Genomic DNA, 27745 nt, shown 5'->3' with positions numbered 1-27745 from the left:
GTATTAATGTTGCACATACTGTACCGGATTGCAAATAAATAAAGACCTGTATGTCGGATCTTAAATTTGAGACTGTTTTCTAAAGCAGGGGGGGAAAAAATCCTTCAACAAGAGGAAATGTGAATTATTATGTGGATTATAATTCATGGACATTTTTGTAGGGGTTGATACATTTAAAGTCTAAAATTTTAAAATGGAAATTACAAACAGAAGCCTTTTTAAACATCAAATACACTGATAGTTTTAAATGTCATGCATTGGAACAAAGTTCTCCTTGAAAAGGGTGATCAAAATACGATCCCACACCTGTAGCACATACTGAGTGTGACCAATCAGGGAACATGACAGGACTAAAGAATGCTCACTAACTGACACACTCAAAAGAACTCCATTTGGAACAATGTTGTGTTACCTGTCATTTACACATGCAATACATTTCCATGTAGCAGAACAGGAGAGGTCCTGTACCTTTATGAAATGTTCAGGGAACAACATGTTGTGAAGAGAGGAAGATCAATGTACCTTCTTGGTTTAGATTTGTGTGTCTGGAACCCACTAGTGTCTGTCACTCATCTATCCTCCCCTCTGACTCATCAGTTCCCTCTCTCCTGTTGAGAGAAAAACAGAGGAAGTATTGATTATCATCCCCATCATGATTACGAAGGATCTTCTCATGGTAACCATACATTATTATAATATGACATCTCTTTATAGCATAAAATATTGGAAGATTATGACTACAAATTGGAAGAACATTTTTATATTGGACAAGCTAGGCTCTAATAATTTGCATCTATATTGCTCCACAGATTCAAAACATGAAGCATAATAGGTTATGCAATATTGGTATATACAGTAGTTTATCATAGTATACTATGGGGTAGAGAGTATAAAGCCCCCTGACATTGTTTCTATAACCAATACTGATGGAGTAATGGTATTTTCTCCATTTCTCTCCCAGGGAAAATAACACACATAAAATCCCAGCTGAGATTTGGCTCCTGGAACATTTTCCTTCCATTAGAATATAATGTGCATCACCACAGCAACCTGACAGCCCACACTACAACAGTAAATGGCTTAACTCTTTCCCCTTAAAGATATTCAACCAATGAACATACAGAACCAAATAGGACAGAACTTGAAGATGCGAGGGAGAAAGATTTTTCTTTAAAGGAGAGGAAGAGAGAAGAAAGAAAAAGGGAGAAAGAGAAAGAGGACGAGGTTGAGGGAAAGCGGCTATAGGGAACACATGGCCCCCCCTACAGGATCTATAACATGGCGCGTTGCCCATTTCAAAGACAAAACTCTCAGAAACATTTAACTGTGCTTATCCATACAGTATAAATGACACGTTCACAATGTCCCTTAGGACACGTCTCAGTAATGTGAAAACAGGGCTGGTGTTCAGATCAGCATCTTCTGACAGGAGACTTGACAGTTATTTGCATGACAAGCTTAAAAGACAAAAACAGGCTACGGCTCACTATCCCCTTCTCCTGACATACCCTTCATTTAGCTTGTGTGTGATGGAAGATACATTAGACATTTCTCATAGCTGTATACATTCTAACACTCTTAATGGAGCGTATGGTTTTTAAGGCAGTGAGAAATTATTTGTGTGTCCATTCGATCAATCAGGCAGCAATGCAAGTTAACAGGGTTGCACTGTGGTGAGAGAAATGACTGGCTGCATCTTCATTTCTTTTTATGTGTATTCTGCCACACATTCTACATGGGAGGGAATCTGATCCAGAAACCTGTTGTCCTGGAGCACATTCTACATGGGAGGGAATCTGATCCAGAAACCTGTTGTCCTGGAGCACATTCTACATGGGAGGGAATCTGATCCAGAAACCTGTTGTCCTGGAGCACATTCTACATGGGAGGGAATCTGATCCAGAAACCTGTTGTCCTGGAGCACATTCTACATGGGAGGGAATCTGATCCAGAAACCTGTTGTCCTGGAGCACATTCTACATGGGAGGGAATCTGATCCAGAAACCTGTTGTCCTGGAGCACATTCTACATGGGAGGGAATCTGATCCAGAAACCTGTTGTCCTGGAGCACATTCTACATGGGAGGGAATCTGATCCAGAAACCTGTTGTCCTGGAGCACATTCTACATGGGAGGGAATCTGATCCAGAAACCTGTTGTCCTGGAGCACATTCTACATGGGAGGGAATCTGATCCAGAAACCTGTTGTCCTGGAGCACATTCTACATGGGAGGGAATCTGATCCAGAAACCTGTTGTCCTGGAGCACATTCTACATGGGAGGGAATCTGATCCAGAAACCTGTTGTCCTGGAGCACATTCTACATGGGAGGGAATCTGATCCAGAAACCTGTTGTCCTGGTTAAGCAATATGTCTCTGTTGATGTTGTTGAAAAGTATGAATCACTCAGTCGAATAAATATGATATAATAGAACAGCAGTCTGTCTAAGTGTGTCTGTGTAAGTGTGTCTGTGTAAGTGTGTGTACGGGTTGGATGTGTAGTAAGAGTGCAAATAGTCTACGGTGCAGGTCTGTGCAGGCAGACAGCTAGGATTATCTGTTCAACAGTCTGATGGCCTGGTGGTAAAAGCTAGAGGTCGACCGATTAATCGGAATGGCCGATTAATTAGGGTCGATTTCAAGTTTTCATAACAATCGGAAATCAGTATTTTTGGGCGCCGATTTGCAAATGTATTTATTTTTTACACCTTTATTTAATCTTTATTTAACTAGGTAAGTCAGTTAAGAACACATTCTTATATTCAATGACGGCCTAGAAACGGTGGGTTAACTGCCTCGTTCAGGGGCAGAATGACAGATTTTCACCTTGTCAGCTCGGGGGATCCAATCTTGCAACCTTACAGTTAACTAGTCCTACGCAATAACGACCTGCCTCTCTCTCGTTGCACTCCACAAGGAGACTGTCTGTTACGCAAATGCAGTAAGCCAAGGTAAGTTGCTAGCTTGCATTAAACTTATCTTATAAAAATCATAATAACTACACATGGTTGATGATATTACTAGATATTATCTAGCGTGTCCTGCGTTGCATATAATCTGACTGAGCATACAAGTATCTAAGTATCCGACTGAGCGGTGGTAGGCAGAAGCAGGCGCGTAAACATTAATTCAAACAGCACTCTCGTGAGTTTTGCCAGCAGCTCTTCGTTGTGCGTCAAACATTGCGCTGTTTATGACTTCAAGCCTATCAACTCCCGAGATGAGGCTGGTGTAACCGAAGTGAAATGGCTGGCTAGTTAGCACGCGCTACTCGCTCCGAGCCTTGGGGTGGTTGTTTCCCTTGCTCTGCATGGGTAACGCTGCTTCGATGTGGTGGCTGTTGTCATTGTGTTGCTGGTTCGAGCCCAGGGAGGAGCGAGGAGAGGGACCGAAGCTATACTGTTACACTGGCAATACTAAAGTGACTATAAGAACATCCAAATGGTATAGAGGGAAATAGTCCTATAATTCCTATAATAACTACAACCTAAAACTTATTACCTCAGAATATTGAAGACTCATGTTAAAAGGAACCACTAGCTTTCATATGTTCTCATGTTCTGAGCAAGGACCTGAAACGTTAGCTTTCTTACATAGCACATATTGCACTCTTACTTTCTTCTCCAACACTTTGTTTTTGCATTATTTAAACCAAATTGAACATGTTTCATTATTTACTTGAGGCTAAATTGATTTTATTTATGTATTATATTAAGTTAAAATAAGTGTTCATTCAGTATTGTTGTAATTATTACAAATACATAAAAAATATATTTAAAAAAAAAATGATATCCTGTGATTAATCGGTATCAGCTTTTTTGGTCCTCCAATAAATCGGTATCAGTATCGGCGTTGAAAAATCATAATCGGTCAACCTCTAGTAGAAGCTGTCGTATCAGAACCTGTTGGATCATCCACTCTCCCTCACACTCCAACATGGACCAGAAAACTCCAGGCCCTGTGAATACCTGTATTGGTTTACCTGTGCTGCATCTTTGAAAACAACAGAGGACATTGGAGATCTAATTTTTCCAATTGAGACAACCCCTATCCCCGTTAAGACTGATCTGCAGTCCTCTGTTTGAAGTAGATAAGTCTGTGCCATCCCCCAAAGCCCTCCCTGTGGCCAGTACCATGTAACCTACCCAGCCAGGCCCGCTCCTTGTACCCAGTCAACCCCCTTAGGGGACCCCTGGAAAAACACCCAGCCAGGCCCTCTCCCTATAGCCAGTCAACCCCCTCAGGGGACCCCTGGAAACACAGCCAGACCCTCCCTCTCTTTGCACCTAACACACAAGTCTCTAATTTAAAATGACAAAACTGTCTATTTCTTGACAGGTGAATGGTTCTGGACAGAAAATTCCCTTTTAATAAATGTAATTGGATGGTGCAAGTCGGAGAAAAACTTTAGGTACACTTCTGTATGACAAATAGTGTTTTGCCTGAGCCATTCTAGACATAACTGATTGATTACACATGTCACCTGATGACAGTCAAGATAAGTTGAAGCAGAGACTTTAAGGGAACAAATACCGCTTCAAAATACCTAACATTGAACCTGCAGGCAGATTATTTACAGAATGACAGGAAAAGAGAATAGTTGTTTATTTTACAGAGTGCGTGAGTAATATGGGTTTACCCCCTGGCCCAGCTCAACCCTAAACCTAGCTTCATGTCCACACCCTAGCTCAACCCTAAACCTAGCTTCATGTCCACACCCTAGCTCAACCCTAAACCTAGCTTCATGTCCACGTCCCAGCTCAACCCTAAACCTAGCTTCATGTCCACACCCCAGCTCAACCCTAAACCTAGCTTCATGTCCACACCCCAGCTCAACCCTAAACCTAGCTTCATGTCCACACCCCAGCTCAACCCTAAACCTAGCTTCATGTCCACGCCCCAGCTCAACCCTAAACCTAGCTTCATGTCCACGCCCCAGCTCAACCCTAAACCTAGCTTCATGTCCACACCCCAGCTCAACCCTAAACCTAGCTTCATGTCCACGCCCCAGCTCAACCCTAAACCTAGCTTCATGTCCACACCCCAGCTCAACCCTAAACCTAGCTTCATGTGCACACCCCAGCTCACCCCCTAGCTTCAACACCCCAGCTCAACCCTAAACCTAGCTTCATGTCCACGCCCCAGCTCAACCCTAAACCTAGCAATAACCCTAACTTTCCTCAATTATCCCTTTCTCTTACAATGATGATTCATAAGCCACCTTAAACATTGACCAATGACAAGTAAGCTATTCAAAACAGGATTTATGATCATGTCTAGAGCATTGGAAAGAGTGTCTGGTTTTGTAGAGATTGACCTATATTTCCACTGTTAAGCACTGTTAATAACAATAATATAAAACCCTCTCTAAGCAGTCGGGGTGGGGGCGACACACCAAACAATGAAAATAATGTTTCTCGCCTTTGTTACCAAATGTAGGTCAATTATCTTGAGGAATGGTGTTTGGCCAGTTATACTGAAATATAAAGTACTTGTATTGTTGTATTGTTGTATGTAGACTATTTAGGGGGATTCTATTACATGTATATTATGCAAACTAATATTTCCTCATTAAATATTCAATCCAGATATAAGCATTGAGGAGACCAATCAATATGCCAGACGTATCATACCGGTCTTGACTAGATGAGCAATAAAGAGGATTCTACAGTAAGGTAGCACTGTGAGGGAAACTAGGGCTATATATAGCTCTGGATTTATCCACACAATAGATTTATATTTTCCTTATAAAAGCTAACTGTAAGATAAACTGTCGCTTCACCAGGTCATTCATCTCTGTGCCTACATAACACAGCGTTGGTCGCTTCCTTTGTCTTCTCCAGCCACAACGCATCTCCATAACACATTTACTACAGAGATGACAGCTTTATTATGCTATCATATCTCGGTAATGCAGTTCCTTCCCGCTCCAGCCGAATATCCATCACGCATAAACTCACCACTCTGGTCAGAGAGAGGACAGGAAAATACAAACAATTCAAAAGTAGGAGCGAGAGAGAACCCCTTATTGGCCTGTATGTATGCCACAAGGACTCATGTTTCAGTTATACTGTAGTGTATAACTGCAGCAGGAACGACAGAAACCCATTGAGGGGGAAGGAGGACTAACATTGAGCTCCTAATGGATGCCAAGGCTCCAACCGTAGCCCTATTCCAGCCCCTGCTATCTAGCTCCTGCAAACACCAAGCTCAACTAAGCCCGTTACCACGACAATCACACAGCAGATTCCATACACAAGGCTTCCACTGGCCTGAACAGTCACACATTCCAAATCCAACAATGCCTTAGAACCCAGCGGATTCCGCGCTGGAATACATCGAGACGGACAACAGCCAACGAGATGAAAGGAGAAGGGCTCTGTTTGAGCAGTGTTCTGTGTTCTCTGTTGGACATACTGTACCTCATGTCATCTACATGCACTGACAACACACCATATTTCCATCAACCCATCTCAGTATAGATTCGATGGTAAAGTTAGTAGTGGGACAGTGGATGTCATGTTCATTTAGTGAAAAACAGCAGCAAATAGCCTACAAGAAGTGATGACTAACTATGTGTTCATTAGCCTACACGTTTTTCAGCTAATCGGATGTGATTTTGTTTCACGCAATCTCTCTGTACATGAGGTTAATTCTCTGGCTGGGCAAATAAGTTGGTGGTATAGCTCATCTATCACTGATGGAAACTGGAAACACTTATCTCCCTCACTAGCTTTAAGCACCAACTGTCAGAGCATCTTACAGATTACTGCACCTGTACATAGCCCACCTATAATTTAGCCCAAACAACTACCTCTTTCCCAACTGTATTTAATTTATTTATTTATTTAGCTCCTTTGCACCCCATTATTTTTATTTCTACTTTGCACATTATTCCATTGCAAAACTACCATTCCAGTGTTTTACTTGCTATATTGTATTTACTTTGCCACCATGGCCTTTTTTGCCTTTACCTCCCTTCTCACCTAATTTGCTCACATTGTATATAGACTTGTTTCTACTGTATTATTGACTGTATGTTTGTTTTACTCCATGTGTAACTCTGTGTTGTTGTATCTATCGAACTGCTTTGCTTTATCTTGGCCAGGTCGCAATTTTAAATGAGAACTTGTTCTCAACTTGCCTACCTGGTTAAATAAATAAAATAAAAAACTGATCAGAAACATTTAGCATGCAATAATGTAGCCTAAATCAAGCGTAGGCCTATTATTTTGCTCGATAGCGTAAAGGCAACTCCAAAAGCCTGCAGAGGTTGTGAAATATGAACATGAGATTCACATACTTTTGAAAATATAGATTGCTATTATTTACTAATGGGATGAAAAAAGAATGGGCTTGCCTCGGGCTCTGTTTCCAAATATCCCTTTTTTACATGACAACGGTTACATACCTTGCTGTGAGGGAAGTTGTGGGGAAAAGATTAGTAGTATTTTATTCTGTTATATTTCATTATATTCTTACTACAAAATATGTGTGTGTTCACTGTGATCCAGTCGGTGTGTCTTGTCTATTTATTGAACAAAATAATAACTATTGATTTCATTCTATTTGGACGTAACAAACTCAATGTGCAATTCTATTGTTATGAAAATACATTTTATTAGTCTTGTGTTTCTAATTCATGTTGTTTACAGTATTCAATGGATTTATTCAAATAGATGCCCACCCACATCTGCACACCACAAATACCACCAGAGGTATAAAAGGTATATGCAGGCAAGAATGTGGTAAAAATGGGCCTTTTTGTAAGAGATTCATATAAACCTTGCCCATTTTTTTTTTACAGACAAAATACCATAAATCCTATGTGAAAGCAGTATATGAGACTATTGTGAAACATTACCAAGCCACTGATATCCATTAACTGGATCAAAGCACACAGACAGGCCATGATAAGATGGATTTTATATCCTGTGGTAGACAGGCATATAGGATTTTGGTTCAAATCAGACCCAAGTCCCATTTCTGTCAGCCCCCGGAAATCGCTTCCTGTTTCTCCAACGCGAAAGGAAATTGAGCAACACGCACACCGCCCAGTCTAAAACAAGCATTGTAATTGCTGAGATACTGATCTGGTGTATCACGTAATGTCCTATTTTATTAACAGAATAAAAGATCTAATCATTCATTAATAAAAATACAGCACTGTGAAGTCATTTGATCTATTTTAGACCTGCCCATACCTCAACATTACCCTGGTCTGTGTCCACACACTGCCAAGCTATGGCTATTGAAGTGCACCCTCAGTGTTTTTCTGTGAAGCAGTGGTCCCCATCCAGTGTTGCAAACAGAGGTCTGGGTGAGGTGGGTGCTGGGAGATACACTATATACCCAAAAGTATGTGGACACCACTTCAAATTAGTGGATTTGGCTATTTCAGCTACACCCGTTAATTATAGGTTTATACATATCAAGCACACAGCCGTGCAATCTCCATAGACAAACATTGGCAGCATAATGGCCTTACTGAAGAGCTCAGTGACTTTCAACGTGGCACAGTCATAGGATGCCACCTTTCCAACAAGTCTTTCGTCAAATTTATACCCTGCTAGAGCTGCCCCGGTGTCTGTAAGTGATGTTATTGTGAAGTGGAAACGTCTTGGGAGTAACAACGGCTCAGACGCAAAGTGGTAGGCCACACAAGCTCACAGAACGGGACCTGCCGAGTGCTGAAGCGCTTAGCGTCTAAAAATCGTCTGTCCTCAGTTGCAACACTCACTACAGAGTTCTAAACTGCCTCTGTAAGCAACGTCAGCACACAAGCTGTTCGTCGGGAGCTGCATGAAATGGGTTTCCAAGCCTAAGATCACCATGCACAATGCCAAGTGTCGGGTGGAGTGGTGTAAAGCTCGCTGCCATTGGACTCTGGAGCAGTGGAAACGTGTTCTCTGGCGTGATGAATCATGCTTCATCATCTGGCATTCCGACGGACAAATCTGGGTTTGGCGGATGCCAGAAGAACACTACCTGCCCCAATGCATAGTGCCAACTGTAAAGTTTGGTGGAGGAGGAACAACAATGGTCTGGGGCTGTTTTCATGGTTCGGGCTAGTCCCCTTAGTTCCGGTGAAGGGAAATCTTAACGCTACATTGATATTCTAGACGATTCTGTACTTCCAACTTCGTGGCAACAGTTTGGTGAAGGCACTTTCCTGTTTCAGCATGACAATGCCGCCCGTGCACAAAGTGAGATCCATACAGAAATGGTTTGTTGAGATCGGTGTGGAAGAACTTCACTGGCCTGTACAGAGCCCTGACCTCTGTTCCAACAGCTAGTGGAAAACCTTCCCAGAAGAGTGAAGGCTGTTGCAGCAGCAAAGGGGGGAACCATCTCCATATTAATGCCCACGATTTTAGAATGAGATGTTCGACGAGTAGGTGCCCACATACTTCTGGTCATGTAGCGTCATAAGGGGAACTTGACCCTAAAGTCATAAGACTGAGAACACTCCTGGCCCATCTCATTCTTCAGAGAAAAGAACACATTGAACTGACCCTAGATCAGTTCTCTACCCAGATCCCAACCTAAAAGCCCTCCTCGCTCCTCAGGCAGAGGGGAATCCAATCAGAGCACTCTGGTCTAAGGTCAGCTTTTTCCCAATCATTAAAGTTCAACATTCCTAGGTCATCATATGTGCTTCAAAGAGAAGTTGCACTCTAATGAACGGGTCTTGGATCAGAGCCCCCTCTGCAGAGATCCTACATTAAACCACTGGGGGCTAAACTTAAATATCTCCTGCACCTGGAGAACTACTGCAACACTGGATGAAACATCGTTGTACTTCAGACTCCCAAGTACTACGTCTGGCCCCTTAGAGTTCCTTTCTACAACACTAGTACATCATATTCACATGACTCAGCTCAAGGGTGAACTTCTTTTGTTCCTCTTCCCCGAGTGTCCTAGAGAAGTGATCCATTGTGCTCTGCCATCCATCTTGCTGGCCATATCTCCATTTGAAGTACCTTTTTACTTTTCTTCAGCATTTGATGCAGGGGAAGAGTGTGTATCAAAGAAAGAGAAGGTATTCACCTTGATATGGTAGAAACTAGAGCAATATTAATCTGGTTAGGATCATCATGATACGGTAGAAACTAGAACAATATTAATCTGGTTAGATCATCGTGACAGTAGAAACTAGAGCAATATTAGTCTGGTTAGGATCATCATGATACAGTAGAAACTAGAGCAATATTAGTCTGGTTAGGTCATCATCAGTGAAACTAGAGCAATATTAGTCTGGTTAGGATCATCGTGAGAAAACTAGAGCAATATTAGTCTGGTTAGGATCATCGTGATACAGTAGAAACTAGAGCACTATTAGTCTGGTTAGGATCCTCATGATACAGTAGAAACTAGAGCAATATTAGTCTGGTTAGGATCATCATGATACAGTAGAAACTAGAGCAATATTAGTCTGGTTAGGATCATCATGATACAGTAGAAACTAGAGTAGTATTAGTCTGGTTAGGATCATCATGATACAGTAGAAACTAGAGCACTATTAGTCTGGTTAGGATCACCGTGATACAGTAGAAACTAGAGCAATATTAGTCTGGTTAGGATCATCATGATACAGTAGAAACTAGAGCAATATTAGTCTGGTTAGGATCATCGTGATACATAGAAACTAGAGCACTATTAGATCCTCATGATACAGTAGAAACTAGAGCAATATTAGTCTGGTTAGGATCATCATGATACAGTAGAAACTAGAGCAATATTAGTCTGGTTAGGATCATCATGATACAGTAGAAACTAGAGCAATATTAGTCTGGTTAGGATCATCGTGATACAGTAGAAACTAGGATCATCGTGATACAGTAGAAACTAGAGCACTATTAGTCTGGTTAGGATCAATGATACAGTAGAAACTAGAGCAATATTAGTCTGGTTAGGATCATCATGATACAGTAGAAACTAGAGCAATATTAGTCATTAGATACATGATAGAAAACTAGAGCAATATTAGTCTGGTTAGGATCATCATGATACAGTAGAAACTAGAGCAATATTAGTCTGGTTAGGATCATCATGATACAGTAGAAACTAGAGCAATATTAGTCTGGTTAGGATCATCATGATACAGTAGAAACTAGAGCAATATTAGTCTGGTTAGGATCATCATGATACAGTAGAAACTAGAGCAATATTAGTCTGGTTAGGATCATGATACAGTAGAAACTGATACTGGTTAGTAGAAACTAGAGCAATATTAGTCTGGTTAGGATCCTCATGATACAGTAGAAACTAGAGCACTATTAGTCTGGTTAGGATCCTCATGATACAGTAGAAACTAGAGCACTATTAGTCTGGTTAGGATCCTGATACAGTAGAAACTAGAGCATATTAGTCTGGTTAGGATCCTCATGATACAGTAGAAACTAGAGCAATATTAGTCTGGTTAGGATCATCATGATACAGTAGAAACTAGAGCAATATTAGTCTGGTTAGGATCAGTAGAAACTAGAGCAATATTAGTCTGGTTAGTCAGAAAGTAGAAACTAGAGCAATATTAGTCTGGTTAGGATCATCATGATACAGTAGAAACTAGAGCAATATTAGTCTGGTTAGGATCATCATGATACAGTAGAAACTAGAGCAATATTAGTCTGGTTAGGATCATCATGATACAGTAGAAACTAGAGCAATATTAGTCTGGTTAGGATCATCATGATACAGTAGAAACTAGAGCAATATTAGTCTGATACAGTTAGGATCATCATGATACAGTAGAAACTAGAACAATATTAGTCTGGTTAGCAATATTAGTCTGGTTAGGATCATCATGATACAGTAGAAACTAGAGCAATATTAGTCTGGTTAGGATCATCATGATACAGTAGAAACTAGAGCAATATTAGTCTGGTTAGGATCATCATGATACAGTAGAAACTAGAGCAATATTAGTCTGGTTAGGATCATCACGATACAGTAGAAACTAGAGCACTATTAGTCTGGTTAGGATCATCATGATACAGTAGAAACTAGAGCAATATTAGTCTGGTTAGGATCCTCATGATACAGTAGAAACTAGAACAATATTAGTCTGGTTAGGATCATCATGATACAGTAGAAACTAGAGCAATATTAGTCTGGTTAGGATCATCATGATACAGTAGAAACTAGAGCAATATTAGTCTGGTTAGGATCATCATGATACAGTAGAAACTAGAGCAATATTAGTCTGGTTAGGATCATCATGATACAGTAGAAACTACAACAATATTAGTCTGGTTAAACTAAACTAGAGCACTATTAGTCTGGTTAGGATCCTCATGATACAGTAGAAACTAGAGCAATATTAGTCTGGTTATGATCCTCATGATACAGTAGAAACTAGAGCAATATTAGTCTGGTTATGATCCTCATGATACAGTAGAAACTAGAGCAATATTAGTCTGGTTAGGATCCTCATGATACAGTAGAAACTAGAGCAATATTAGTCTGGTTATGATCATCATGATACAGTAGAAACTAGAGCAATATTAGTCTGGTTAGGATCATCATGATACAGTAGAAACTAGAGCAATATTAGTCTGGTTAGGATCATCATGATACAGTAGAAACTAGAGCAATATTAGTCTGGTTAGGATCCTCATGATACAGTAGAAACTAGAGCAATATTAGTCTGGTTAGGATCATCATGATACAGTAGAAACTAGAGCACTATTAGTCTGGTTAGGATCCTCATGATACAGTAGAAACTAGAGCACTATTAGTCTGGTTAGGATCCTCATGATACAGTAGAAACTAGAGCAATATTAGTCTGGTTAGGATCCTCATGATACAGTAGAAACTAGAGCAATATTAGTCTGGTTAGGATCCTCATGATACAGTAGAAACTACAACAATATTAGTCTGGTTAGGATCCTCATGATACAGTAGAAACTAGAGCAATATTAGTCTGGTTAGGATCATCATGATACAGTAGAAACTAGAGCAATATTAGTCTGGTTAGGATCCTCATGATACAGTAGAAACTACAACAATATTAGTCTGGTTAGGATCATCATGATACAGTAGAAACTAGAGTAATATTAGTCTGGTTAAAATGATATGAGTCAAAGGGAGGGCAGGATTTGGAGTTTCAGGCTTTTCCACTCAAACAATATGGCTGACCTGTTTAGAAGAAAAGCCAATTGGATTACAGCAAAGTGGGACCACAGACTCAATACGCTAACTAACAAAACAATTACAACTGTTCTTCACAACAATATAAAACAAGATTGAAGCCAGTTTAAAGTTACCATGATTTCTCACTCTGTCAATATTTCCATTTCATTTGTTTTCTCTGCTTACTTTGGGACACAGTCTTTTTAGCCAACTCTACACAGATCAATTGGGTTATTCAAATCATTAATCTGTGTGTGTCATAGGAAGGACACCTGCCAAACCAAAGCAATGAGGTGATTAATGTGCTTCTGCCTCAGGAGAGAATTATGACTGAGCTGTGTACAGGGACTCACTATACCATGAGGATGAATTAGATCATTATACTGGTGACTGGAAATAACCCATATTAAAGACCTAATTTCTACTTCATTTAGTTGTTTTAATGTTGTGTGTTGCGATTTAAAATGCACTTCAAATAAAAGATTTGACATTCTCTTGATTTGATTGATTAAGGACAGAGTAGTAGAACAATAGTATTGTGCTCATACCTCATTGACAACTATGGTCGAGACTGAGAAAGCAACATCATTCACCATTATAAACTGGGTGGTTCGAGCCCTGAATGCTGATTGGCTGACAGCCGTGGTATATCAGACCGTATGCCACGGGTATGTCATAACATTTATTTTTACTTCTGTAATTACGTTGGTAATCAGTTTATAATAGCAATAAGGCCCCTTGGGGCTTTATGGTTTATGGCCAATTTACCACGGCTAAGGGCTGTCTCCAGGCAATCCGCGTTGCATCGTGAAAAGAGCAGCCCTTGGTCATGGTATATTATCCATATATCACATCCCCTCATGCCTTATTGCTTAATTACTGCATGTTAGTTCCTCCAATATTAAACACTGATATATATCTTATCTTTATGATCGGAAACAAATGTATGTATCAAAAGTATGTGTAAGAAAACACTATGCACACGCTACACACACAGTATTGCATAAATGTTACACTTCTTACTTCTGGAGCACATCAGTCGATATACTGTCTCCCAGACAGTGAAATATGTGCATGACAGTGAAGTTGGCCCACTGTGGAATTCAAGTGGAATTCAAATCTAATTCAAAGCACTCACTGGGAAACCCAACATATTCGCATAAGCTAATTGGAAAACGACATCCAACTCCATTCATGCATGGAGGGTGAACAAGTCCAGTCTAACCACTCCTTGTATTTCCCTAAAGGAAGGTCAGTGTGGAGCCACAGTGTTCTGGGGACTCAATCAAATCGCTGCAGAGTTTGTCTTTATTTACAGAATTCGTTTTAAAGGCAATGAGCTTTGAGCCTGGAGGAAGTTTGTGTACTTTAAAAAAAAGTTTATTAGATTTGTTTTGAACTTTGATTTCATTTGATTCCTTTAACTTTAAATAACTGTTTAAACTGACCATTTTCAGCAGTCTCCATAATGAATGAGTGAAGGCAGTTCAGGCGTTTTTAATGAGATGCTGCCGCCATTAAAACAAGTCAATTCATAAATGAGAAATGTCCCATTTTGTGCTGCACATTTTTTTAATCAATAAAGCTTTCCAATCAAGTGGAAAATGGAGATGAATAAATGTCTATAATTTATATGCAGAAGCATAATTCTCTCCAGACCCTAGAAAGAGCCAATCACATAGAAATAGAATCTATAGATCATATTTCTATGGCCAGTCACAAATCGTTCTATATGAGCAAAGAATTAAATATCATAACTTGAGTATTGAGTCTGAATTAACAGCGCTGTGTGATGTCAATATTATTTTTTTAAATTCAAAATGTTGAAACAAATCACTCAGAGATATAGGTACTGCTGACTGTAACACGAGCCACATCTTTCCAATCAGGAAAAAAACAGATTCAAGCACACAGAAATAGGCCTTCATGACCAAACAGTCTCAATACAAACTGATCTGATTCCATTTTCTCTGGGCTGAGTGACAAAATACTTTGTGAGAAAGTGGTTTAATACAGGTGCTCATATTGGCTGCCGGCCAGACACTATCGAGCATCACTCTGTTACTATCAATCGTTTCAGGATGAGTCTCTCACCAGTCCACATGACCAATTAATTAGCCTACGCATCTTCATTATAGAGCATTGATCGCCAAACTGTTCAGCAGCCCGTAATTAATATCAGTTTCTGAAATATCACTTAATCAAGCTCAGCCAATTAAACCGCTATCCTTCTAATGAGAATGCCACAACTACAGTATAGTAAAACCCTCAACAGCCTGCAGGTCCAGACAAGTATAATGGAGCCATGTGGTGTATTGCACCGTCAAAAACAGCATCCATTTACTGGTGTATGAAGTCCACCTTAATATGGAAGACATTAATGCTGTTACATAAAAGTAGAGAACCATAACGAGCCAGTAGGTATTACTATGGATTCACTTAAGTTGCAAGTTCTTCACCGGGTGCTTAGGCTTCCTCCTGCTTTGAGAATCAATGTGTTCTGACAGCTGAGTAGGGTGCTGCTGTCAGACAGACTTGTGTGATGCTGATGCTTCTTCTCCTAGAGAGCAGCAGGTAGAGCCAGCAGCATCAGAATCCCCACAGGAAGGAGCCTCAGGTAAAAGGTCACTACAACCCCTGGGAGATGCCTGGAAATGTCTGTTTGTAGAGGGCAGGTGGATTGACGTCTCCGTGGTCAGGGCAGACCACGAGGCAAACGAGGGGTATAATTTGAGAGTGATGCGCTAACCAAGCAGCATGGGATTGCCCTGGCCACCGCTTCAGGTTCACTTGAGCCTTAGAGTCCTGCTAATTATGATAAAGAGAGGAGAAACAGGGATCCAGCAGCAGGTGCCATCCTCAGCACAAGACAAAGCAGAGCACTGAGTCCATGTGACAGTGAGGGACTGTACTAACAGTGGCAGCATACAATATCTGTAAAGAAATGTAGAGTCCAGTGCTTGTCTGTGTTTTCTGCTGTTATCAATAACTCCTTGTAGCCTAATTGTCTGATCAATTGGCCATAGAGCCAGCCCACTAAACTAAGTTTATTCTGAACCAGTTGCTGATTAAAAAAGGTCAAAACTAGACTTAGCCACCATGCCTCTATATCTGCATTACTTGCTGTTTGGGGTTTTAGGCTGGGTTTCTGTATAAGCACTGCTGATGTAAAAAGGGCTTTGTAAATACATTTGATTGATTGATTGATTGATTGATTTGATTGATTGATTTGATTGATTAACAAGTGTGGTCCATGTAGACTCCAGCAAAGCAGTCCTGGCTGCATCAGAGTCATGCATGGCTTGCATCAACAAAGTGAAATTCGGCAGCTTTAGAGAGGGGAGCATTTAACATAGTTAGGTTTGAAATTGGAGAAGCAGCACTTTCTACAAGTGTGTATAGAGTGCAGGACTATTACAGATATCAGCTATCACAGCATGGTGCTGCAAAGCTCCATGTGTAGAGCAGTAAAACTCTTCATTATCATTTACTCTTTTTGCATTTGTCCTGCAGGCTGTTTTAACTTCTGCTATAAAGTCTTGTTCTTGGGGTTAAAGAGGACATTCTCATTGGGTGAATACATTTAAGGGGACATCTTCTAATTCAAGCTCTTGCCTCAAGCATAACTTGTATCATCACGGGCCAGCTCTGCTTCAGTCAAACAATGGGGAAGAGAGACATTTAAAACTCAACGTTTTGCTCGATTAAAATGTTGCGCAACACAATAACCCACAGTGACCTAGAATGGCCAGATCTGCTCACACACCAGTGTGCTTGCTGCACATTACAAACTTTGCTAAAATGAAGATGCTCCCTTAATGTATTTAATGTATTAATGTATTAAAACAATACATGTGACCCTTCTACAAATTAACCCCCCTTTCACTACAACGTTGTTTCTTTTAACTCTGGCTGTTTACTCATTTGTAAATATTTAGTATTTAAACATATACATTTTTAAATAAGCACGTGTGTAGCTCTTAGAACGTGTCTCAAATCAGTCATGAAAAATCGCTTTAATGACACCCGTCATAGTTAGACAAATAAGAAAAGCAAAAACACGATGTAGCCTATTCCAGCAGAATCCATTCAGCAATAAATCCCGGCATAACAAATACAGTGAGTATATTAACGCAGCGCTGTCAAAAACAGCAGACATTGTGTTCAGTTTAATCGAACCAGCAATTCAATGAAACAAAATTGCCATAACATCGTTAGTTATAGGCTAACTCATAGGAAAACTTAAAAGTCTGCACAAAAAGTAGCCTATGCAGTCCCCCTTTTCCTAATAGGCTACAGAGAAACGAGAGAGAAAACATCAACCCACCGAATGAAGTGAAAGATTCCTTGTTTTGTACGGTCTCCTTGTCGCCCAGCTCTCTCTCGTTCATGCACGGTTCTGTTCCGTCTCTATTCACAAACGCGGACGGCGCGCACCGCTTCTTGAAAAGTTTAGTGACGTCAACCCAAGTATTTAAACATCCGCTATTCCGCTGCAATTGAACAGCTTCCCATTTAAATTGATCACGTACAGAACATTATATCATGAAAAAATCGCTTGGGATTAAAACTGAAACTGATCATATGCTTTGATATTAGAAGATAGTCTATTGTAGTCAAATATCTCTTTCTCTGGCAAAAAAATAACTTTTGTGATTTCAAAAAACATGGGAAGACTTCTAGCCTTTCTAAATAATTTGAGACAGAACAGTAGATTACAGCATTGCACAGCCCCAGCAGAGAAACAGTTGACATGATTGTTTATCAGTGGCGACCCGTCATTCAGCGCAGATGCAGCCCCATCTGTTTTATGCCCCACCTCTTTAGCTAAAACCATATTTATATATATATATTTGTTGTCGCCTGTTTTGCATGTTATTTTGGCAGTAATACTAGTCACATATCAGTTTACAAACAATGTCAAAAATATATATATAATTGAGTTAACGAAGCCGCATACAAACATGGCCTCTTTTTTACTTTCTTGAGTAAGGCAGCTCCAAAATGCAGGTGTTTCAGTCTAGCTCCGTGCTTTCTGTGGTGGTGGGAGGGGCAGCCAGCAGAACATACAGAGCATAGGGTTGGTAATGTTCTCTAGCTGCGCCGTGATTGGCTCAGTGTTCTGTCATTCATGGGGACACCACGTCACCAAAAAAAAACATCTACAGGGTGAGCTCGAGAAATTCAAGCCCCTTTGGTGATGCCATAGATTTATATTAGAAATGCCCTCCAAGAAGGCTCAAGGTCACACATAAAATGACGTCAAATCATGTTATATCTACCGTAGCTTTGATTGTAATGATCAAATAGCAAGCTAGACAATCAGTCATCATCAGGAATCAAGTCGACAATCTACTGGCAAATCCTTTTCAATCATTGTCATATGAAGAGAAATGATAGATAAAACATATCGGTGCTCATCGGTCATTGGACATAAACATTACACAACAAGTTGGAAATCGCAAATTCAACAATGAGTGGTTTGGAAGGAATCAGTGGATAACTGCAAGTGTTGCAAAGAAATCACTAGCCTGCTATTCAGTGGAAAGGGTGTGTGGTTCAAGTCTGGGTTTAAGGGTCTCTTTTCCAAGCTTAAAATGATTGACATTCACATGCAACACCATGGTCCAGAAAAGGTTGAATACATTGGCCATGACTTCTGCCGCGTTCAAAATAAATGGAAATTCGGAACTGGGCAATCTCAGACTTCAGTGAGTTCAAGACAACTGGAAACATGGAAAATGACGAGCTCCGACAGGGGAAATACGTTTTGAACGTTCATCCAACTCGGAATTTCAAGTCGGGAACTCGGGCTCTTTCTAGAGCTCCGACTTCAAGATCACTGACGTCATGATTCAACCTTGTTTTTTCAGAGTTCCCAGTTTGATGACCAAATTTGCCCACATGAAGGACCACCGCGCCACTTTGCTGTTCAAGTGAGCATAGCACAACAAGAATGTCTTGTATGCTGCTGCATAAATGATGTAATATGCCAGGGAGATATGTATACTGTAGCTAAGAAAGTAATACTAAGTGTATGTTGTGTAGTAAGCTGTTAGTAGCCCATGTGCCTCACCCTAATAATTTTGTCCTTTTCCCCCTCATAACATAGCCTACTGTTCTGACTTGGTGGTAGCCTGTTTTAGAGAAATGTCCTCATCGAATATTGTACGAGCTTTCACTGTCTGCTTATATGCCCCTTTTATTTATCCTACTGTTCTGACTTGGTGTACAGGGAGAATACTGTAAGAACGGCCCTTGTTCTGAATTCTGTCGCTGTGCATATCAAAAGTGCTAAACAGATAGTTATATTGACTACGTTCGTCCTAGCTAGCTCATTAATGTCTTAATCTAAATTAGGGATTGCCTCTTATCCGCTCATCATTCCCTTATGCCATAGTTTGTACATCTCAACTGTCAGTAGAAACCACATTTGTTTAAGCAAGTCAGCCATATCCGCTATGTTCTTTTTAAAGGCAATAAATGAGGCTGAGTGAACTGTTTCGCTGCCAGACAAGGTACCGCTGAAAGACAGGTGTAGCGGTGGTAAGGTGTTGGGACTGCTGTTGGGACAGCTTCATGTAGGTCCTAATAGTTTTTGGGCACCGTTTGTTACCGTTATTGTTCAATTAATTGTTTAGTGTTGTGTTGTGTAGTGATTTTGCTGGCATGCATCCCCCCAAAAAAAAATGTGTTTTGCCCCACCAAGATTGACATGCTAACATTGCCACTGATGATGGAGGGTGCGTCAGGGCTAGTTAGACTAGCCTATATCAATGAATGTCTGAACTATTTTGGGAATAGGAGTTGACTATCTAAATATACACACTTTTCAAAGTAGTCACATTCTAACTGAAAACTGGGACAGAGGAGGGGTGATGACATTAGGTGACATGGTGGAATTGAAAAGCCCTATGTTTTCATGTTGTCTGTTTCCCTTAGTGATTCACTTAATCATAACAGAGTACCTCAGCTTGAGAGAGCATTGTGCTATAACATTTTTTTGGAAAGATCATGTATCAGGCTGCTTGCTGAGAAAGTCCACGGAACGGTCATAGGCTGGTTTATTTTGAACATCTTGGGATTTATTTTTACCTCAGCCTGGCAATCATTACACTCAGTAGAGAGAGGTTTTGAATACTGTGCCTCTTTGAGAACATGAATCTGCTCTGCTTCAATGTGGCTATAACAACTGAACATATTTGAATGTAATTCACTGAAAAAGACATGCATCACAGGAAAACCAGCCTGGATCGTCCTATGTCTGAACGGATTGTGGATTATGTCTGAAACTCAAAGATCAAACCCAAACCAGCTCATGTAGTTGTACTGGAAACAACTGATGACAGCCATTTTCATGGCAATTTTGCCATCTGAAAGGGCTCCCCATTCAGATCGATGGCTGATTGTGTGTCAATGCGTCATCATTAGAATCTCCATCAGACAAAGAATAGGAAATGGGCTGCACAAAGAACGCATCACCAGACAAGGAACAGATGGACCTTACATTGACCCACACAGCATAATGCAACATGGCAGGCACTGAAGTGAGAGTGGTGCCTGTATTATTACATACAACGGTGTATTCTGTAACGCCTTGAGTAATATTTCAAAGAGGATATCATTATGCATACACTACAATAAAGTGGATTGAAATGAACTGCATCACTGGTGTTGAGCAAAACCTGCAACAGAAAGTTGAGAAGTGTCGAGGTAAGTAAGATAAAATGAATTATATTTTAATGGAACATAAATATAGGACTTTGAAAGGTTAAAATCACAGTTAAAATCACAGGTGGCACCTTAATTGGGGAGGACGTGCGCGTGATAATGGCTGGAGTGGAATAGGTGGAATGGTATCAAATACATCAAACACATGGTTACCATGGTTACCATTTGATTCCATTCTATTGCTCTGTTATTATGTGCCATCCTCCCCTCAGCATCCCCCACTGTTTACAATGTTGAGAAGAAGTCAGGAGTTGGCTGGAATACCTGTTGGGATTGTATTAAGGAAGAAATCAAATGTATGCATAGTCAATATTCACTACTTCATCATAAAAGATTATTTATTGCCAATGCCTTTCAAAGTACATGTAATGAGTTTCCTCCTCTTCTTCCGAAGAGGAGAGGCGAAACGGATCAGAGGACCAATACGCGGCGTGGTAATTTTCCATGGTACTTTTTAATGCTATAAGGTACACATGAACAAAACAAGAAATGTGAAACTCAAAACAGTCCTATCTGGTGCACACAGAGACAGGAAACAATCACCCACAAACACACAGTGAAACCCAGGCCACCCGAGACAACTAATGACACCTGCCTCTGATTGAGAACCATACTAGGCCTCCCGCCCAAAACCTAGAAATTCCCAAAACCTAGACAAACAAACATAGAGCTGCCCACCCAACTCACGCCCTGACCATACTAACTAAACACAAAACACAGAAAATAAAAGGTCAGAACGTGACAGTCCCCCAAAGGTGCGGACTCCGGCGCAAAACCTGACCTATAGGGGAGGGTCTGGGTGGGCGTCTGTCCGGAGTGGCGGTTCTGGCGCGGGACGCGGACCCCACTTCACCCTTGTCTTTGTCCGCCTTATTTTCCGCCTCCGTGGCTTTCTCACCATGGCAACCCCTCTCAATGACCCCACTGGACAGAGGGGCAGCTCGGGACAGAGGGGCAGGGGCTCTGGACAGAGGGACAGGGGCTCTGGACAGAGGGACAGGGGCTCTGGACAGAGGGACAGGGGCTCTGGCGCCTCTGGGCTGAGGGGCTCTGGCGCCCCTGGGCTGAGGGGCTCCGGCAGCGCGCCGGACAGGCGGGACGCTCCGGCAGCGGCGCCGGACAGGCGGGAGGCTCCCGCGCTGTCCCGGCGGGAGCTGCCGGAGCGACGCCGGACAGGCGGGAGGCTCCGGAGCCCGCCGGACAGCGGGAGGCTCCGAGCAGCGGCGCCCAGACAGGCGGGAGCTCCGGCAGCGGCGTCAGACAGGCGGGAGCTCCGGCAGCGGCGCCGGACAGGCGGGAGTCCGGCCCCGGCGCCGGACAGGCGGGAGCCCCGGCAACGGCGCGACAGGCGGGACGCTCCGGCAGCGGCGCAGGAGAGGCGGGCCGCTGCAGCGGCGCAGGACAGGCGGGATGCTCCGGCAGCGGCGCAGGGTGACAGGCGGGGCTCCGCTCCGCAGGACAGCAGCGGCGCCGCGCCGGACAGGCGGGACGCTCCCAGCGGCGCCGGACAGGCGGACGCTCCGCAGCGGCGCCGACAGGCGGGACGCTCCGGCAGCAGCGCCGGACAGGCGGGAGCACCTGCAGAGAGGAGACAGAGAGACAGCCTGGTGCGTGGAGCTGCTACAGGAGGCAGCGGCGCCGGAGGGACAGGCGGCGCCGCTACAGGCGCCGGACAGGCGGGAGGCCCGGCAGCGGCGCCGGACAGGCGGGAGGCCCGGACAGGCGGGAGGCTCCGGCAGCGGCGCCGGACAGGCGGGACGCCTCCGGCAGCGGCGCCCGGACAGGCGGGAGCACCTGCAGGGAGGAGACTGAGAGACAGCCTGGTGCGTGGGGCTGCCACAGGAACTACCAGGCTGGGGAGACTTTCAGGAGGCTTGGTGTTAGGAGGAGCCTGAAAGACCGGGCTGTGGGGAGCACTGGAGCTCTGGTGCGCAACCTATGGCACCACTTCCCCAGGCTGGACAACTTCTCTCTAGCCCGACCCTCCAGAGTGCAGGCACAGGTTGAACTGGGCTGTGGGTAAGCACGGGAGATCTAGTGCTTACTACACGCACCTCTCCCTAGGCTCCACTCCCACAGTTGCCCGGTACGAGCGGAGCGCAGGCAGAGGACGCACTGCACCCTCCCAGCGCCCACAGCCCCCGAGACACAGCACGCAGAGCCGGCGCAGGATAACCTGGACCAAGACTGCGTACCGGCGACCAGACCCGCTGAGCAGGCACCATACGCCCTGCCCTGGCTCAATGCCCAAACTCGCATGGCACTCTCGGGGGCTGTCCTATAGCGCACCGGGCTATGGACACGCACTGGCGACACCGTGCGCTCAACCGCATAACACGGTGCCTGACCAGTAATGCGCTGCTTATCATAAGCATGAGGAGTGAGCTCAGGTCTGCTACCTGGCTTAGTATCACACCTCGTGTGCCCCCAAAAAAATGTTGGGCTGCCTCTCGTACCTGTCGCACTGCCGTGCTGGCTCTCATATTGCCGCCGCTCAGCTCTCGCTGCCTCCAGCTCTGCTTTGGGGCTGCGATTTTCCCCAGCCCGTGCCCAGGGTCCCTCTCCGTTCAGTATCTGCTCCCATGTCCAGGAGTCCTGTGATGGTGGCCTCGTTGCTGATGCTGCTGCTGCTCGTCGCTGTCCTTTACCACGCCGCTTGGTCCGATTTTGGTGGGTGATTCTGTAAGGAACAGATTCCTCCTCTTCTTCCGAAGAGGAGAGGCGAAACGGATCAGAGGACCAATACGCGGCGTGGTAATTTTCCATGGTACTTTTTAATGCTATAAGGTACACATGAACAAAACTAACAAAACAAGAAATGTGAAACTCAAAACAGTCCTATCTGGTGCACACACAGAGACAGGAAACAATCACCCACAAACACACAGTGAAAGTGTCAGGCCACCTAAGTATGATTCTCAATCAGAGACAACTAATGACACCTGCCTCTGATTGAGAACCATACTAGGGCGAAAGCATAGAAATTCCCAAAACCTAGACAAACAAACATAGACTGCCCATAGTCCAACTCACGCCCTGACCATACTAACTAAACACAAAACACAGAAAATAAAGGTCAGAACGTGACAGTACACTTAAATCATATTAGAGCTAAGACTTATGGCATGACCTATAGAGCATGGAAAATACAGCAATGAGAGGACAATTTAACTAATGCACACAGATATATGATTCAGTATGTACTAGAATTCTTATGACTGCGTGAAAAACCAATCAGTGTCCAACTGTTCTGATACACATTACCAGTCAAACGTTTGAACACACCTACTTATTTCATGGTTTTTCTTTATTTTTACTATTTTTTACAGAAATAATAGTGTAGAATAATAGTGAAGACATCAAAAAGGAAATAACCCATGTGGAATCATTTAGTAACCAAAGAAAATGTAAACAAATACACATATATTTTATATTTGAGATTCTTCAAAGTAGCCACCCTTTGCCTTGATGACAGCTTTGCACACTTTTATTCTCTCAACCAGATTAATGAGGTAGTCACCTGGAATGCATTTCAATTAACATGTGTGCCTTGTTAAAAGTACATTTGTGGAATTTCTTTCCTTCTTAATGTGTTTGAGCAAATCAGTTGTGTTGTGACAGGTAGGGTTGGCAAACAGAAGATAGGCCTATTTGGGAAAAGACCAATTCCATATTATGGAAAGAACAGCTCAAATAAACAAAGAGAAATGACAGTCCATCATTACTTTAGGACATGAAGGTCAGTCAATCTGGAAAATGTCAAGAACTTTTAAAGTTTCTTCAAGTACAGTCACAAAAACCAAAAACCAAACTGGCTCTCATGAGGACCGCCACAGGAAAGGCAGACGCAGAGTTACCTCTGCTGCAGAGGATAAGTTCATTAGAGTTAACTGCACCTCAGAAATCCGCAATAAACTGCACCTCAGATTGCACCCCAAATAAATCCTTGACAGAGTTCAAGTAACAGACACATTTCAACATCAACTGTTCAAAGGAGACTGCTTGAATCAGGCCTTCATGCTTGAATTGCGGCAAAGGACACAATAAGAAGAAGAGACTTGCTTGGACCAAGAAACACAAGCAATGGATATTAGACCGGTGGAAATCTGTCCTTTGGTCTGATGAGTCCAAATTTGAGATTTTTGGTTCCAACCGCCGTGTTTCTGTGAGACACAGAGTAGGTGAACGGATGATCTCCACATGTGTGTTTCCCACCATGAAGCATGGAGGAGGAGGTGTGATGGTGTGGGGGTGCTTTGCTGGTGACACTGTCAGTGATTTATTTAGAATTCAAGGCACATTAACCAGCATGGCTACCACAGCATTCTGCAGCGATACAACATTCCATCTGGTTTGCGCTTAGTGGGACTATCATTTGGTTTTCAACAGGACAATGACCCAAAACACACCTCCAGGCTGTGTAAGGGCTATTTGACCAAGACGGAGTAATGGAGTGCTGCATCAGATGACCTGGTCTCCACAATCACCCGATTGTGGAGCATTCCAGGTGACTGCCTCATGAAGCTGGTTGAGAGAATGTCAAGAGTGTGCAAAGCTGTCATCAAAGCAAAGGGTGGCTACTTTGAAGAATCTAAAATATATATCCATTTGATTAACACTTTTTTGGTTACTACATGATTCCATATGTGTTATTTCATAGTTGAGATGTCTTCACTATTATTCTACAATGTAGACAATAATAAAACATAAAGACTAACCCTTGAATGAGTAGGTGTGTCCAATCTTAACTGGTACTGTATATAACTCATATCTGCTACTATGGAACAATTTGATTTGTCACATGCTTTGTAAACAACAGGTGTAGGTAGACAGTGAGATGCTTATTTACGGGCCCTTCCCAACAATGCAGAGAGAAAACAAGAGAAATAATAGAAAAATAAAAACGCAAGGAATAAATACACAATGAGTAAACTTGGCTATACACGGGGTACCAATACCGAGTCAATGTGCAGGGGTACGAGGTAATAACTATGCTATACACGGGGTACCAATACCGAGTCAATGTGCAGGGGTACGAGGTAATTGAGGTGGATATGTACATATACTGTAGGTAGGGATAAAGGTTACCAGGCAACAGGGTAGATAATGAACAGTAACAGCAGCGTATGTGATGAGTCACAGTAGTTCACTGTGAAACAGGATTCTGTGTTCTTGATCCTCAATTAAATGAAACAATTGGAACGGTTGAACATACTTATTGAGCAGTGTCTTTCTCTATAGGTTCCTATACATTCCTGTAACACGTCAATGAAATAGGCCTCTGGGGACATCAAAGTGCTCCTCACAATCAATATGGGGATCACGGAACACTTTAATCACCTGTCTACGCTGAGATTGGCTGTTCTGTGTTTTCATACCACACTGATTAGGGTTTCTAATTGGCCAATCCAAACTCATTATGCGTATTGTGCTAAATCAGTGTTGCATGGTCCCATCCAGATGCAAAGTCGGGAAATACGGACAAGATATACACACACATGTACACACACACACACACACACACACATGTACACACACACACACACACACACACACACACACACACACACACACAAACAGTCTACTAATTAACCTCCAATATTCTAGAGTTTGTTTACCCAGACGTCACAACAAACATGCTCATTCATTCTGACAGTTTAGCAAGTCGCAAGCACACTGATTTTATTTTATTTTATTTCAGATAAAGCAGTGATATTGTAAATCAAGATGTTCAATGTTGTAACGTGCAACTGTTCAAAGCTCTATGTTTTCTAAAGGTCAGTCTATAATTACCATTCATGAGTTAAAGCTCTTTCTACAGTGTTTCATAATCATGTCAACATTGTTCAGACTGCACACTGTGCACAACACGTTGCTTGTATTTCTTAGACTTGCACCACTGTGCCTTTCATGAATGTACATGAGGCAGCAAGAGAGCTACAGTTTCTGTATCCAATGTCTGTATTCAGTGGATGACCTTATATAAAAGGAGTAGTCATTAGAGTTATAATTGTAAAGGCTCTAAATGCATAGAACAGACATATTCCCAATTGTTGGTCGGCTCATGAATGTATTTATTGTGATGATCGTACACATTGACCAAGCTTCATCTATATATCAGTCACTAAGCAACCTCATTTGATACATTAATCAATACCCAATCTGAGCTGTATTACTGACATTGTCATATCATAGACCTCTCATCTATATTTAATAGAAGCGATATTAGACTCTCCATTGATCCAAATATTCTGTGGTCATATCCATTAGTCAGCCTGTGGTGTGATTACATATCCATTAGTCAACCTGTGGTGTGATTACATATCATTAGTCAACCTGCAGGGTGTGATTATATCCATTAGTCAACCTGTAGTGTGATTACATATCCATTAGTCAACCTGTGGTGTGATTACATATCCATTAGTCAACCTGTAGTGTGATTACATATACATTAGTCAACCTGTGGTGTGATTACATATCCATTAGTCAACCTGTGGTGTGATTACATATCCATTAGTCAACCTGTGGTGTGATTACGTATCCATTAGTCAACCTGTGGTGTGATTAAATATCCATTAGTCAACCTGTAGTGTGATTACATATCCATTAGTCAACCTGTAGTGTGATTACATATCCATTAGTCAACCTGTAGTGTGATTACATATCCATTAGTCAACCTGTGGTGTGATTACATATCCATTAGTCAACCTGTGGTGTGATTACATATCCATTAGTCAACCTGTGGTCATGATTACATATCCATTAGTCAACCTGTGGTCATGATTACATATCCATTAGTCAACCTGTGGTCATGATTACATATCCATTAGTCAACCTGTGGTCATGATTACATATCCATTAGTCAACCTGTGGTCATGATT

At 42.2% G+C, this 27745-nt stretch overlaps 3 protein-coding genes across 5 annotated transcripts in view; all 3 read right to left on the bottom strand.

Annotated features, from left to right (window-relative positions):
* LOC118376279 (PTB domain-containing engulfment adapter protein 1-like) overlaps window positions 1-17628 on the bottom strand; it is a 43994-nt gene extending 26366 nt beyond the window's left edge. For 2 of the 3 annotated variants that reach the window (XM_052515594.1, XM_052515595.1), the window contains exons 1-2: window positions 17461-17627; window positions 523-608 (exon numbers count right to left, since the gene is read on the bottom strand). The gene's annotated coding sequence lies outside the window, so the exon portion shown is untranslated. Of the gene's footprint in view, window positions 1-522; window positions 609-17460 lie in introns of all 3 variants that reach the window. The other variant, XM_052515596.1, reaches the window with a different exon arrangement.
* LOC118376280 (beta-1,4-galactosyltransferase galt-1-like) overlaps window positions 1-27745 on the bottom strand; it is a 149361-nt gene that overhangs the window by 40334 nt on the left and 81282 nt on the right. The window lies entirely within an intron of this gene.
* tmeff2b (transmembrane protein with EGF-like and two follistatin-like domains 2b) overlaps window positions 1-27745 on the bottom strand; it is a 168293-nt gene that overhangs the window by 139355 nt on the left and 1193 nt on the right. The window lies entirely within an intron of this gene.

This window comes from Oncorhynchus keta, unplaced genomic scaffold, assembly GCF_023373465.1.
Source record: "Oncorhynchus keta strain PuntledgeMale-10-30-2019 unplaced genomic scaffold, Oket_V2 Un_scaffold_29839_pilon_pilon, whole genome shotgun sequence".
NCBI lineage: Eukaryota > Metazoa > Chordata > Actinopteri > Salmoniformes > Salmonidae > Oncorhynchus > Oncorhynchus keta.
This window is presented reverse-complemented; position numbering and strand designations above follow the sequence as displayed.